General features: G+C 37.0%; 1 long non-coding RNA gene across 2 annotated transcripts in view; it reads left to right on the top strand.

Annotated features, from left to right (window-relative positions):
- The first annotated feature begins 6,739 nt into the window (after nucleotides 1-6,739).
- Nucleotides 6,740-16,517, top strand: part of LOC103097866 (uncharacterized) — a 35,258-nt gene continuing 25,480 nt past the window's right edge. For both annotated transcript variants that reach the window (XR_471732.3, XR_471731.2), the window contains exons 1-2: nucleotides 6,740-8,180; nucleotides 9,597-9,643. This is a non-coding gene — a long non-coding RNA (uncharacterized LOC103097866). The remainder of the gene's footprint in view (nucleotides 8,181-9,596; nucleotides 9,644-16,517) is intronic.

Here is a 16,517-nt window from a genome sequence, read left to right as displayed (position 1 = left end):
ATCAACTAATATCATCTGCAATGGGGATAAACTAAATCCATTCCCATTAAGATCAGGAGTGAAACAAGGATGCCCATTATCAACTTTATTATTTGACATTGTATTAGAAACACTATCAGTAGCAATTAGAGAAGAAAAAGAAATTGAAGGCATTAAAATAGGCAAGGAGGAGACTAAATTATCGCTCTTTGCAGATGACATGATGGTCTACTTAAAGAACCCTAGAGAGTCAACCAAAATGCTAATCGAAATAATCAACAACTTTAGCAAAGTTGCAGGATACAAAATCAACCCACATAAGTCATCAGCATTTCTATATAATTCCAACACAGCTCAGCAGCAAGAACTAGAAAGAGAAATCCCATTCAAAATTACCTTAGACAAAATAAAATACTTAGGAATCTATCTCCTGAGACAAACACAGGAACTTTATGAACACAACTACAAAACACTCTCCACACAACTAAAACGAGACTTGAACAATTGGAAAAACATTAACTGCTCATGGGTAGGACGAGCCAATATAATAAAAATGACCATCCGACCCAAACTCATCTATCTATTTAGTGCCATGCCCATGGAACTTCCAAAAAATTTTTTTACTGATTTAGAAAAAACCATAACAAAGTTCATTTGGAAGAACAAAAGATCAAGGATATCCATGGAAATAATGAAAAAAAAATACAAAGGAAGGGGGTCTTGCAGTTCCAGATCTCAGACTATATTGTAAAGCAGCGGTCATCAAAACAATTTGGTACTGGCTAAGAGACAGAAAGGAGGATCAGTGGAATAGACTGGGGGAAAGCAACCTCAGCAAGACAGTATATGACAAACCCAAAGATGCCAGCTTTTGGGACAAAAATCCACTATTTCATAAAATCTGCTGGGAAAATTGGAGGACAGTGTGGGAAAGATTAGGTTTAGATCAACACCTCACACCCTACACCAAGATAAATTCAAAATGGGTGAATGACTTGACCATAAAGAAGGAAACTATAAGAAAATTAGGCGAACACAGAATAGTATACACGTCAGACCTTATGGGAAGGGAAAGACTTCAAAACCAAGCAAGAATTCGAGTTACAAAATGCAAAATAAATAATCTGGATTGCATCAAATTAAAAAGTTTTTGTACAAACAAAACCAATGTAACCAAAATCAGAAGGGTAGCAACAAATTGGGAAACAATCTTCATAAAAACCTTTGACAAAGGTTTAATTACTCAAATTTACAAAGAACTAAATCAATTGTACAAAAAATCAAGCCATTCTCCAATTGATAAATGGGCAAGGGACATGAACAGGCAGTTCTCAGCCAAAGAAATCAAAACTATTAATAAGCACATGAAAAAGTGCTCTACATCTCTTATAATCAGAGAGATGCAAATCAAAACAACTCTGAGGTATCACCTCACACCTAGCAGATTGGCTAACATGACAGCTATGGAAAGTAATGAATGCTGGAGGGGATGTGGCAATGTGGGGACACTAATTCATTGCTGGTGGAGTTGTGAACTGATCCAACCATTCTGGAGGGCAATTTGGAACTATGCGCAAAGGGTGATAAAAGACTGTCTGCCCTTTGATCCAGCCATAGCACTGCTGGGTTTGTACCCCAAAGAGATAATAAGGAAAAAGACTTGTACAAGAATATTCATAGCTGCGCTCTTTTTGGTGGCCAAAAATTGGAAAACGAGGGGATGCCCGTCAATCGGGGAATGGCTGAACAAATTGTGGTATATGTTGGTGATGGAATACTATTGTGCTAAAAGAAATAATAAAGTAGAGGAATTCCATGGAGACTGGAACAACCTCCAGGAAGTGATTCAGAGAGAAAGGAGCAGAACCAAAAAATCATTGTACACAGAGACTGATACATTGTGGTATAATCGAAGGTGATGGACTTCTCCATTAGTGTCAATGCAATGTCCCTGAACAATCTGCAGGGATCTAAAAAATACTATCCACAAGCAGAGGATAAACTGTGGGAGTAAAAACACCGATGAAAAGCAACTGCCTGACTACAGGGGTGGAGGGGATATGACTGAGGAGAGACTCTAAATGAACACTATAATGCAAATTCCAACAACAGGGAAATGGGTTTGAGTCAAGAACACATGTGATAACCAGTGGAATCGTGGGTCGGCTATGGGAGAGGGAAAGGTGGTGGGAAGGGGGGAGGGGAGGAAAAGAAAATGATCTTTGTTTCCAGTGAATAATGTATGGAAATGACCAAATAAAATAATGTTTAAAATTAAAAAAAAAAACTAAAAAAAAATATTCTTCCAGGCTTACAAGATTTAAGTTCTTTCCCTCCCCTCCCCCAAAACTCCTCTCAGAGCTGATATGCAATTCCACTGGTTTTATATGTGTCATTGATCAAGACCTATTTCCATATTATTAATATTTATATTAGAGTGTTCTAGAGTCTACATCCCCAATTATATCCCCATTGACCCATGTGATCAAGCAATTTTTTTTTCTTCTGAGTTTCTATTCCCATAGCAGGAAGAGATAATTCTTGATACAAAATGAGTATATCTATAGGTAGGCAGGAGTCGACAAGGCAAAATTGGCAAACAGATAATTTATCTAGTTTGGTGTGGGAGAGTAAACTGTGAATTAATACTAGAAAGGTAAATTGGACTTACTCTGTGGAGGGCCTAGAATGCTAAGTTAGGAAGTTGTATTTTATTTTGTAGGTAATGAGGGAGCAGGTTTTTTTGTTAAGGGGAAAGAATGGCAAGATTAAATCTTTGCATTAAGAAGATTATTGTGGTGGTCTTGTGAAGAATAAATTGGAGAAGAGGGAAGATCCAAACAGAGACATAATAGGATTCTGTTACTAAAAATGAGTTGAGAAGGAATAAAGAGGTGAACAAAGGTTATAACAGTGTAAGTGGAGATGAGAAACATTGAGAAAGTAGAATGAATAAGACTTGACAATGGATTAGATGTGGAAGATAAAGGAAAGGGAGTTTTTGATCATTGTATCAAAGGAAAGAATAAAAGAAAAAAAAGGAGATTTTGGAAGGAAGAAGCTATTTTGGGTTTGTTAAGAATGAAGTGCTGGTGAGACATTCAGCTGAAGATGCCCAGCAGACTATTGGAAATGAAGAATGGAGCTCAGGTCATGGCTGGAAATATTAAGCTGGGAGTCATCTATGTAAAGATGGTGGTGAAGTTATAGGAATAGATGAGATTGCCAGAAGAGAATGAAGGGAGCCTTGGGTTAAACCAATAGTACTGAAGAGAGAAAAGAAGAAGAAGTAGAGGGGACAAGGAAGGAGTAATAATAATAACTTATTAGCACTTTAAAGTTTATAAAGCATTTATCTCACAACAACCTCGTAAGGCAAGCAGTGTATTGTGACCCCCATTTCACAGATGATGAATCTAGGCATAAATTGAGCACTAACTGTGTTCCAGTCTCTGTGCTAGGTGCTAGGGTTACATGAATCGAGATGGGAACAATATTTACTTGCAAGAAGTTTGCATTTTATAGATGGAGACAAGGACATATGTAAATACAGAGTTAGTTCTGTTCTAACATTTATTTTGAAAATACAAGTTTGTTTTAATGCAATTGGAATTACTAAAATTTTCATTGTTTAGGCTCAATTTCATCCTCAAGAAATAGTAAAGAATGCAGAAAATGATATCCTGAGGGCTGGGCAGGTATATAGACAAGTTGAAGGGATGCAATGAGATCATCTACCAGAATATGGAAAGAGGCAGTATCTCAAAATTCTCCTTTCCCACAGTGCACCTCTAGGCTAGCCCTAACAATGAGGTACCTCAATGACAGCCTTCTTCCACTCAGGGATTTGGAAAGAGTTGCTGCCAGGCAGGAAAGAAAGAAGAGAGGTTTGGAGAAGAATGCTGGAACCCTGCTATTCACCTTTCCCCTTTGTGTGACTAGTGATCCCAGGGCAAAGGAGGACATGTCAATTAAAGGCAGATGACTGAAGGTAAGACTAGTTCCCAAACCCACTAGTTGAGTGAATTTGTAAGGTCCTTGATTAGTTGATGGGTGAGATATTTTTGTGGAAGATGTGCCCAATCCCCTCAGCAGGGAGATAACATTCATTGAAAGCTTTGCTATAATTCTTCTCTTCAATGAATTAGCCCCTAAAAGTACTTTATTATTTTTATAGACCAATCTCTTTTATGAATATTGATGCAAATTAAATATATATATATATATACATATATGTTAGCAAGGAGATAGCATCAGTTTTTAATAGTAGGAAAACAATTGGTATAATTGACCATATCAATATTAACAATAAAAATCATTTCTATCAACAGATGCAGAAAAATCTTTTGACAAAATAAAACATTCATTTCTATTCCTATTAAAAACACCAGAAACTCATACCAGATCTCAGACTGTATTACAACTTAGTAATCAACACTATCTGTTTCTGGCTAAGAAATGGAGTGGTGGACAAGTGGAATAGATTAGGTATACAATGCAGAGCAGGTAATGACCACACTAATATAGGATTTGGTAAACCCAAATATCCAAGTTTTGGAGCTAAGAACTCAGCCCTTGACAAAAATTTCTGGGAAAACTGGAAAGCAGTATTGTTTAAAACAGGTATAGAACAACATTTCACATTGTATCAAGGAAGATTATCCCCTCCCCCTCCTCAGGAGCTTTACCTGTCTATCAAACATTCCTGAGATAACACAGTTGTGCTAGTTTTGCATCCCTCTATGTACTGTGCTTCAACAAAGGTCAAGGTTTGGGGCTTCCGAGGGGGAGAATCAAGAGAGAATGGGGGGGAAAACAGAGAAGAGAACAGAGCAGGCAGGTGAGGGGAGAAAAGAGGAAAGAGACTGGTAGGCTAGGCACCACGTGGTCAGGTTATTTAGGAATGATTGTCTACCCTCCCTAATAAACTTTATAAAATATATATGTGGGTAGAAATATTATTTCCAATTCTTACATCATATACCAAGATAAGGTCAAAATGATTACATGACAGACATAAAAGGTGAAATCATAAGCAAATTAAGAGAGAATAAAAAATGTCCCTATAGGTCTCTAGATAAGGGGGGAATTTATATCTAATCAAGAAATAGAAGGGATTATTAGAAGTAAAATTGATCATTTTAATTTCATAGTTCAGTCATTTGATTGTGTCAGATTCTTTATGATCCACTGGACTTGTCTATGAGGTTTTCTTGGCAAAGAGACTGGATTGGTTTGAAATTTCCTTCTTTAGTATGTTTCTGTCTTACATTTGAGGCAAATAGGGTTTAAGTGATTTGTCTAGGGTATATAATTGAAAATTTGATACACTAAAAAAAGAACTACATTTCCCAGGAGCCTACTGACTTCCTGTCATTATGTACTTCCTGTAGAAAGAGAATATTAGGCAGGGACATGAAGGGTCCCAGCCTCTCTTTGGCTTGATGACAGTGAGCATGGTAGTGGTAAGTGAGGGTTTGAACTGGCTGATTAGCCATGGGTACATGGTTTTTATTTTGTTAACTTTTTATTCCTTTATTTCTAATTATCTTTAATAAACCTCTTAAATAATATTTTATTGTTGAGATTAATTTTAATTTTTACAAGGAGCTTCCAGTTAGTAAGTGTTTCAAGCTGGATATGAACTCAGATCTTCCAGATTCCAAGCCCAATGCTATATCCAATGTTGTTGGCCTATAAGAAAAAAAATGAATCACTTTTTGTTGTTCAGTCATATCTGACTCTGCATGACCCCAATTGAGATTTTCTTGGTAAAGATATTGAAGTAGTTTGCCATTCCCTTCTCCAGTTCATTTTACAGATGAGGAAACTGAGGCAAACAGGGTGAAGTGACTTGCCCAGGCTTACCCAACCAATAAGAATGTAAGGTCAGATTTTAACTTAAGTCTTCTTGACTCCAGACCCACCATTCTATTCACTGTGCCAGCTAGTTATTCCTTTTGTTCTTTTTAAGTAATTTTAATTTCTTGACATTCCCAAAAGTATTGATTAGGTACTTACTGTATGTTTTGGTATAAGGAACTGTGTCTAAGTGTTGGAGATAGAAATAAAATAATCAAGATATTCTGTTTTCTCAAGAAGTATATACTTTAATTGGGGGAGAAAAAATATAAGAGACTGTCATAAATAGAATATTTGGCCCGTAGTCAGGAAGACCTAAGTTCAAATCATCACTCAGTCACGTTGTCATCCTGGACAAGTCATTTGCTTCAGTTTCTTCATCCTTAAAATGGAGATAATAATGGTATCTCCTGGAGAAGCTAGGTGGCTTAGCGGATAGAGAACCAGGTCATATTGGAGGCTTTGGGTTCAAATATGGTTTCAGATACTTCCTATCTATGTGACCCTGAACGAGTCACTTAATCCTAGTTACCTAGCTCTTCTGGCTTGGAACTGATATTCAGTATTGATTCTGAGATAGAAGATAAAGGCTAAAAAAATGTGCCTCCCTCCAGAGACTATGAGACCTAAAAGAGATGATGTTTTCTAAGAGCATTTAGCACATGGGTAGAGCCAAATTGGCAGAATACAAACTGGGGTCCAGCTGAACTCTCCCAATATTCCCCTGTAAACAACTTTAAAATAACATTTCAAATGCAATTTTGGAGTGATAGAGCCAACAAAAGGTCATCGAGAGATATTTTCCATTCTGAAAACAACTTGGCAGGTCCATAGGAAAGCTCTGTAATGCTGGGATTTAAAAGGTCCAAAGATGGTGGGAACCCAGCATTAGGCTTTGGAGGTGGCCATGACAGCAGCAGCAGCAGCTTCGCAAACTCTCCAGCCAGAGATGGAAAGGGGGAAATGGTCAGAAAATAATGACAGCATAAAGACCCTTTGTTAGCTAGGAGCAGTTGATGCTGAGTGACATAAATGGAGTGCTGGGTCAGAGTTCTAGGATGGGGAGGAAGGGAGTAGGAGAATTCCAGGTCCAAGAGGGGCATTAGCACTTGTAGCTGCAAGGTTCCAGGGACCCTTTCTGGGTAAAGACTACAGGACAGACCAAGACCACAAATATCCCAGAAGAACACCACCTTGGAAGCAGTGAAAACTTGCAGGTCCCTAGAATGAGTTTTGAAAGAAGAAGCATGGAAAAGCCTGTGTTACTTCCAGTTGAGCAGATCAAACTCTAACATAAAATTCAAAATTGAGAAATAGACTGGGAAAATGAGCAAATAACAACAACAAAAAAAACTTGACTGTAAAAATCTTCTACAGTGGCAAGACAGACTGAGACATAACTCAGAAGAAGACAAAAATGTGAAAGCAGCAAAAACCTCAAGAAAAATGTTAATTGGTCCCAAGGCCAGTAAGAATTTTTGGAAGAGTCAAAAAAAAGAGAAGAGTGGTAGAAGAAAATTTGGGATAAAATAAGAGTGATGCAAGAAAATTATGAAAAGAAAATTAACATGTTGATTACAGAGGAACAAAAAATACTGAAAAGAATAAACACTTTATAAAATAGAATTGGTCTAATGATAAAAGTCAGTAAAGAATTATTTTAAAAAGAATAGGCCAAAGGAGTTACAAAAATTCAATGAAGAAAAGAATTTCTTAAAAACAAGAAATTGCCAAAAGGAAAAAGATGCACAAAAATTCATGGAAAAAATAAATTTTTAAAAATTAGAATTGGGCAACTAGAAGCTAATGATTCCATGAAACTTCCAGAAACAACAAAACAGAATCAAAAGAATGAAAAAAAATGGAAAAAAATGTGAAATATCTCACCTAAAAATATATTGAAGAGAGAGAAAACTATCAGACGATGTGAAAGCCATGATAAAAAATAGCCTAGATATCATATTTTAAGAAATTATCAAGGCAAATTGTCCTAATACCTTACTAGAAAGTAAAAAAGAAATGGAAAGAATCCACCTATCATCTCATGAAAAAGAAACCAAATGAAAACTACCAGGAACAGTATAGGCAAATTAGAGAACTCCAAGATCAAGGAGAAAGTACTACAAGAAGCCAGGAAGAAATAATCCAATTATTTTGTAGCTATTCTCAGAATCACACAAGATTCAGTAACTTCTACATTAAAGGAGTAGACAGTTTAAAATATGATATTCTGGAAGGCAAAGAAGCTAGGGGTTATAATCAAGAATCACATACCCAGAAAAACTGAGTACAAAGCCAATGAGAAACAAAAAATGTAGACATGAAAGAATAATCATAAGGTACTTAATAAAGTTAAACTATTTACATTCCTACATGGGAAAATGACATACATAACTCCTAAGAACTGTATTAGGAAGAGTCTTTATAACTAGATGGCATAGATGTGAATTGATCATGTTGGAATGATCTCTGAAAGAAAACATAGGGGTGAGAAAAAGGAATGTATTGGGAGAAGGGGAAGAAAGAGGTAGAAGGGAAGACTTTTTTTCACATTAAAAAGCAGAATTCAAGGAAGAACTTTCATAGTGAAGGGGAAAAGGGACATGGGCAGTATTTTAACCTTATTCTCATCAGAATTGGTTCAAAGAAGGAAGAGAATAGATGAATACTCAATTGGGTATAGAAATCTAACTTACCTAGTAGGGAACTAGGAAAGAAAAAGATGGGAGGTCAGGAGTGGGGAAATAAAAGGGAAGGCAACTTAAGAAAGCAGTGGTTATAAGCAAAATAGACTTTTGAGGAGAGGCAAGATAAAAAAAAGAGAGAAGGATAAATAGAAGAAAACAGGATGGAGAGAAATATGTTAGTAGTCATAACTGTGAATGTGAATGGCATTAGTTCATCTGTAAAACAAAAGAAGATAACAGGATAGGTCAGAAACCAGAATCCAACAATATGTTTTATACAAGAGATAAACTTGAAAAAGAAAGACACATACTAATTTAAAATAGTATACTGATGCAGAATCTAATATGCTTCAGTTGAAATAAAAATGTCAGGGGATCTGTTAATTAGGATCTCCAACAAAGCAAAAGCAAAAATATGCCTAATTTAAAAAGATAATCAAGGAAGCTGTATTATAAATAATAGACAATGAAGTAATATAAAAATATTGTATAGCAAGTATCTTTGATAAATGCTTCACTTCTCAGTTATATAGGGAATGGAGTCAAATTTATAAAAATAAGAGTCATTCCCCAGTTGACAAGTGATCAAAGGATATTAGCAAGAAGTTTTCAGAAGAAGAAATCAAAAGTATGGATTATCATTTGAAAAAATGCTCTAAATCACTATTGATTAGAGAAAGGAGAAGTGAGACAATTTTGAAGTACTACCAAAAACCTATCAGAAGAGACAAATTCTAGAGTAGATAAGGGAAAATATTAATAAACTATTGGTGGGGGTGAACTAGTACAACCATTCTGGAAAAAAATCTGGAACTTTGCCCAAAGGGCTATAACACTGTGCATATCCTTTGATCTAGCAATACTACTGCTAGTTCTGTATCCCAAAAATATTTTTTAAAAGGAAAAGGACCTATAAGTACAAAAATATTTACAGCAGCACTTTTTGTAGTGCCAAAGAACTAGAAATTGAGGGGATGCTCATGAAATGGAGAATAACTGAACAGGTTGTGGCATTTTTTTTCAGTTACATGTTGAAACCATTTTTATAAATTTTTTTTTGTATTTTAGGACTCAAGATTTTTCTCCCTCTTTCCTTCTACTATCTCCTTGTGACAGTAAGTGATTTGATGTAGATTATACCAATGTTTTCATGCAATACATATTTCCATATTGCTTAGGCTGTGACAGAAGACACATATCATGCATCCAATAAAAAATTTATGGGGGAAAAAAGCATAATAGAGCATACTATCATAGGCAATCAAACTCCAACAATTCTTTCTTTGGGTATGGATATCATTTTTTATCATAGATCCCTTTTGAATATCTTGGGAACTTATTTTGCTGATGATAATTTAGTCCACAGTTGATCATCATATGATATATTTTGTAACTTTTATACATTGTTCATCCTGTTCTTTGAATTAATTCATTCATTCATTCATTCATTCATTCAAGTCTTTCCAGGTTTTCCTGAATTCATCCTGTTTATCATTTCTTAGTGCACAAAAATATTCCATTACAACCATATACCATAACTTGTTCATCCATTCCCCTAGTGATGGACAATACTCAGTTTCCAATTCTTTGTGTGGCACGTAATTATGATGGGTATTGCTGTACTCTGGGAAATGAGGAGGAGGGAGGTTTCAGGAAAACAAGATAAAACTTACACGGACTGATGCAAAATTAAGTAAGAAGAATAGGAAAGTCATTGTGCACAGTAATGGAAATATTGAAATAATGATCAACTGTGAAGGATTTGGTTTCTCTGATCAATATAATGATCCCAAACAATTTTAAATGATTCATAATAAAAACTCTGAGAGCATATCAAAGTATAATTTTGCCACTTTCTATTTTTTCCTATATTTGTTGTCATAAGAAAAATGTTTTGCATGATTTCTCAGATATAAGTGATAGCATATTGTTTGCCTTATCAGTAGATGTGGAAGGAGTGAGAGAGGGGGGAAGAAAATCTAGAACTCAAAATTGAAAAGAAAATACTGTTTAAATAAATAAGTGTTATGTATTATTTATATATAATATTATACACATACACATATATGCATTATGTGTCAGGCACTGTGCTAAGTGCTATAAAAATATATAAATATATATGCACTTAGCTTTATATATATATATACATATATGTGTGTATCTCTGTGCATGTATACATATATATATATGAAGCACTTAGCACAGTGCCTTGTACATATTAGGTGCTATATAAATATTTATTTGCCATGAAGAGAAAATTCAGCTTTAGTGCTAATAGAAAGGTCTGAGAGTCCTAAGAGTATAGTTGTAGAACAGATGGAAAGGGTGAAGGGATTCTTCGGGTTACATGGATAGGTCCTAGTGTTTAGAGGATTTAAAGGCAGGATTCAGCAGTTGTCAATTCTTTTATTATATGACTGACCCAAACTAGCTCCCTAGTCCCTCCTTCTTCTCTCATATTGATATAGAATAATGGGTTCCCTTCCAAGGAGTTCCTATGTTCTTAAGAACTCATAAATATGTCACTCGTCCCTGGACACAAACCTGAATGGGTAGGCTCCAAAAAACCATACCTATCCACACAGACATAGACCATAGAGGCATAATATCCCAGTGCATCAAGCAAATTGTCCTTCACTACCCCTAGTCCTTAGAGCACCTCAACCATGGGCCCAGCACGCCATGTTTAATTCAAGGATAACTTGCCTTGCCAAAGCATAGTCAAGAAGCCAGATCAGATTTCTGGCTAGGGCTTACTTGCCATCACAAGGAGGAGAAATGTCAAGTGAATAAGCAACACAGATAACATTTATAATCACTTCATAGTTTCTGAACCAATTTCCTTTTAATAACTCTATTAGGCAATGAGAGAAAGCATCATTATCTCCATTTTTATGGGTGAGGAAGCATAGGGTTAGGGAAATGATATAACCAATGATCCAGAGTCATTCAATATGTAAGCATTTGAGAAGAGAATTTGAAACCAGGTCTCCTGTGAAGGGTTTGAAACTCCTCCTCATCATGTAACGCCTTTCACAACCTGGCCCCATCCTACCTTTCCAACCTCATTACAAGTTTTCTCCCTTCCTGTGCATTATGGTCTAGTCAAACTGGTCTTCTCCCTGTTCCTCACACATCCATCTCCAACTTCTGCCTGTCTCTGTGCCTTTTGCATTGGTCGTCTTTCACACCGAGAAGGTTGTCCCTCCAGAACCTCTCTTATAATCTTTAGCTTCCTACAAGGATCATCTCCAGTACCACCTTCTCCTTGAAGCCTTTTCTGATCCTCCCTCTCCCCAGTGCTTCCCCCGAATTCTCTTTTATCTATTTGGTATCTATGTAGTACATACCAGGCTAAGGGCGGAGATTAGTTGAGTCAATCAATCAAGTCATGCCACCCCCATTTAAAGTAAATGATAAGATGCTATGACCTGATACATTTATCAGGTAAGAACAAGTCTCAAACAATCAAAGAATTTAGATTAAGTGCAGAAAATACTTAGAGAAACCAGAGTGACGGGAAGAGAGCCCCATTGCCTTTGAATGTCGAACAACAGATTTTGTATTTGATCACATAGGTCTTTGGGAGCCACTGGCACTTATTGACCAGGGGTCAATTTATCGACTAGGGTCTAGGGATCAGAACTGCGCTTTAGGAAAAGCTCTTTGGCAACTGAATTGAGGATAGATTGGATTGGGGAGAGATTTGTAGTAGGAAGACTCACCAGCAGGTTATTGCATTATCCCAGGCATAACAAAATGATGGCCTGTAGTTAGGTGGTACAGTGGATAGAGTTTTGGGTCTGCAGTCAGGAAGATCTGAGTTCAAGTCTAATATCAGATACTTCCTAGCTGTGTGACCTTGGAAGATGATTAACTTCTACCTGCCTCAGTTTCCTCATTTGTAAAATGAGGATAATGATAATACCTACTTCTTAGGGCAGTTGTGAGGACCAAATGAAAAAATATTTATAATAATAGGTGCTCAATAAATGATTATTTCCTTCTTTCCTAGCTACCTGTAATAGGGTGGTGCAGGAAAAAAAAAAAGGAGATATAACTCGATAGATGTTGTGAAGGTGAAACCAACATGCCTAGGCAATAGATTGGATAAAGGGAGTGAGAAACAGTGAGGAGTTGAGTATAACATCCAGGTTGTGACTTGGGGGACTGGGCAAGTGGTGCACTCAACAATAATAAGGTTTGGAAAAGAGGAGACTATGGGGCAAAAGATAAAATATCCACTTTCACATATGTCGAGTTTAAAATGTCTATAGGACATACACTTCAAAATGTCTAATAGGCATTTGGAGATGTTAGACTGAAGATCAGCAGAGGTTAGGGCTGGATAAGAAGATTTGAGAATCTTTAGGAAAGAGATGATCATCGGATGCCTGAGAACCAATGATATCACCAAGTGAAGTAGTATAGAAGAAAAAGAGAAAAGGGCCAATATAGAGAGAGCTCCATGCGACACCCATGGTTATTGGGCTTGACCTGGATGAAGAACCAACAAAACAAGCTTGAGAAACAGCAATCAAATAGGACCAGAGAGATTGGAGTCCTGAACACCTAGAGAGAAGAGAATATCAAGGTCTGACGTGTCAAGGACCAAAGAGAAGTCAAGAAGGATGAAAATTGTAAAAATGTCGTTGGATTTAGTGATTAAGGGATCACTGGTAACTTTGGATCAGAATGATTTTAGTTGGATGAGTAGGTCAGAAGCCACACTGCAGAGAGTTAAGAAGAAAGGGAGAAGAAATATAGTGGAGGCATCTATTGTAAATGGCCTTCTAAAGGACTTTAGTCACAAAAGGTGGGATGGACTCAGTTGGTGTTTAATAAGGATTTGTTGACTGATTGTCCCACGATCTCTCTTCCAAACCATGCCCTAATCCAAATCTCTGGGGCCCAAGGGCCCTCAATGATACAAAGCCTTCAGGGCATACATGAAGGGCACTGGGAGCAGAATGCCTTGTACAAGGTGCTTAATAAATGTTTGCTGATGCTTATGTTGATAATTCATTCACTGCTGAACACCCCTAAGTGGGATAAGCCAACTAAAGGCTCATCAGATGATCCATGGTCAGTTCTCTGAAACAGTCATTTTGGGACATCCCTGGAAACAATAAGCTCTGGGAAAAACCTCGCAGCATCAGGCTCAGACTCCCTGAAGTCTAGTCACAGGTATGCTAGGGACTATTTGCACTTCTGGTACTCCTTCAGCAAGATGGGGATAACACTATATGCCACCTACTCAGAGAAGTGCTGAGAGATAATGAGTACAAATGAGTATTTGTAAAAGGTTTAGGATGAAAGGTGCTGTTATTATTACCCAACTCATCCATCATTTTAGCTCAAGTTGGAAACAAGAGAAAGGTTGTTGTTGTTGTTGTTGTTGTGTGTTTTTTAAAACAGTAGCAAAACAAGACCAAAATAACCTTAGGGAAAAAAAAGAACAAATTAAACAAAAGAAACAGATGGATGCCTGCTGGATCGTTTAGATCCCACATTGAGTTTTCAGGGCTAAAGGTTATGAACAGTGCTCTTTTAACTTCCAAGTTAGAATTGTTTATAGAAAAAAAGCAAAGAATCTGTCACTTGTATCTGTTTATAAACAAATGCCACTTTAGTCCATTACAAATTTCATGCCATTTAATCTTAAAATGGCCTTCACTACTATATGACAATTCTTTTATTCTTTCCTGTTTGCATCTCTAATTTCACCTGTTGCAGTAGTTTTTCTAAATCTCATTTCTTCTCATGCCCCATAAGTTCCTTCCTTCAGGGCTTTGCTACCTACTTTATTGGAAAAAATATCAAGATATACATTGGGAGTTCCCTTATCTTCTAGACTATAACTCAAAGCTACTCTAAGGTCAACAGCCATCCTCTGCCCCTTTGTTCTAGTCTCTGAGGAAGGGGTGGTCTCTTTTTTCCTTCCCAAGGTTCACCATTCTACTTGTACCCTTTCTTCTCCAGGAAAGTTACCCTCATTTTTCTTCTCTCACTTTCAATATTTCCTGATTCATGGATAGCATCAAATGAGGTAATGTTTGAAAAAATGACCTTAGCACAATGCCTGGGACATGCTAAATGCTTAATAAATGTCATTTCCCTTTCTTTCTTCTTCCCTTTTAGATACATTCTCTGCTGTCTAAAAACAGACCTGGCCTCTAGACCTTTAAAAAAAATACTTGATTCTGTAATCCCCTCACAATATCATCTTGTTTCTATTCTCCCTTAAATGACCAAATTCTAGGAAGTCATTGTTGGGCCAGGCCTTGAGTCAGGAGGTCCTGTGTTCAAATATGGCCTCAGCATTTCCTACCTAGGTGACCCTGGGCAAATCATTTAACTCCAACTGCTACCTACTCTTCTGTCTTAGAAGTGATACTAGGGCAGAAGGCAAGGATTTTAAAAATAAAATAATATATAAACTTAAATCAGGCCTTAAATAGTCTTTATTGGTTTGTGTGTTCAATGTCTCTGGCTGCTCTCTCTTCTTCCCTGCTGCCTCTTTATTTGAGTTCCATATTTCTTTGCAGTGCAACACATTATTTTCAGGATTCCTTTCTCTCCATTTCCAAAATCCAATGAAGAAGAAAATGGAGTTTGGGTATCGGGTACGTGCTACCATCTGAGAACGTTTCTTATCTTAGAGAACAATGAGTCAAATACACTTAAGAATGCAACCCTTCAAATAAAGCCTGAGTCCACGTTGTGTGTGGGGAGGTGGGAAAGTATAAAAGCAGGGGAATGCCAGTGGGGATGGTGTTTACCCTAAGAGGACTCCAGTATTTGGGAATGCCTGGCAGGAACCCTTTAATGCTAGAGAGTTAGTTCTGACAGTGCAAATGATTGGGTTAGCATCCACTCTGGTAGACCTAAGAAATAGACAGCACCACATAGGATTGCAGACTGGCTCTATTCTAAATCATCCTGATGATCAGCTTGTCACAGAGGACCACAGAATGAATGGGGGTCCTTCATGTTCTGCTACCGCAAAGAATCAAGATATATTAGAACTAAACAGAAATATTAATACCTGCTCCAAATTCTTCTGGTAGATTGCACTGACCATTCAAGTGAGTGAACCATGGCTGTATGTGAAATGGACCATAAGCATACTTTTACTTGGCACCAATATTCTATCATAAGAAAACTGGAAACTGATCTCACCAGTTATAGGCAGGGGCCCTACATTGGTTTTTGCCAATAATACACTTAGCTTCAAGTTACAAAACAAAAACATCATGACAATCAGTGCGGGCCAATCATGAAAGAAACCTTCATCTCTAAGCCAAGATTAGATGTCAGAAGTGAAAGACAAGTCAACATCCCTGCTTCAGAGACCTCTTCAAGGATCATGTTCCATGCCACCTCCTCTATACCTCAACTTACCTTCTATTTACTTTTTGTATCTATGTTGCATCTCTCTAAAAGGTGAAGCCCTTGAGAACATTCAAGCCCAACTCAAGCAATTAAGCCTAATAATGAAACAAATAATAGAAACAGCGTGGACATCTTGAATGATTTGGAAAGGAGATTGACATAGGTTGAAATTATTATAAAGATAGTTTTGAATTTGAAAGTTTGAATCCAAGTAGCAGATCACTTCTACAGAGTAAGTAAAAAAAACTGGTATCTGCTATAACTACTATGAAGGAACAGGTTCTCCCACAGTATTTGACAGGAAGTATAAAAACATTTCAGGACCTCTGCACAGCAGCATAAGTGGCAGGTATTGTCTTAGAAAGAACCCTAAAAGAAAAGGTAGGGTTTTCAAAAAAAAAATAAGAATAAGCACCAAACAGTGCCCTGGCCAAAATGCCTGGAGAGCATTACTGAAGATCTGTGGAGAGTCTCTGAAGATCTTATTTGGGGAGTGACTGGTATGTACAGAAGGGTGTCACTCAGGGAAAAAGGAATCCAGGAAAGAAAGCTGGAAAACAAACCCATCCAGAATTCAACCTTCCTTTAATCAAC

This window comes from Monodelphis domestica, chromosome 8 (assembly GCF_027887165.1).
Source record: "Monodelphis domestica isolate mMonDom1 chromosome 8, mMonDom1.pri, whole genome shotgun sequence".
In the NCBI taxonomy this organism is placed as follows: Eukaryota; Metazoa; Chordata; class Mammalia; order Didelphimorphia; family Didelphidae; genus Monodelphis; species Monodelphis domestica.
The sequence above is the reverse complement of the archived record's forward strand: the minus strand, read 5'-3'. Positions and strand labels throughout refer to the sequence as shown.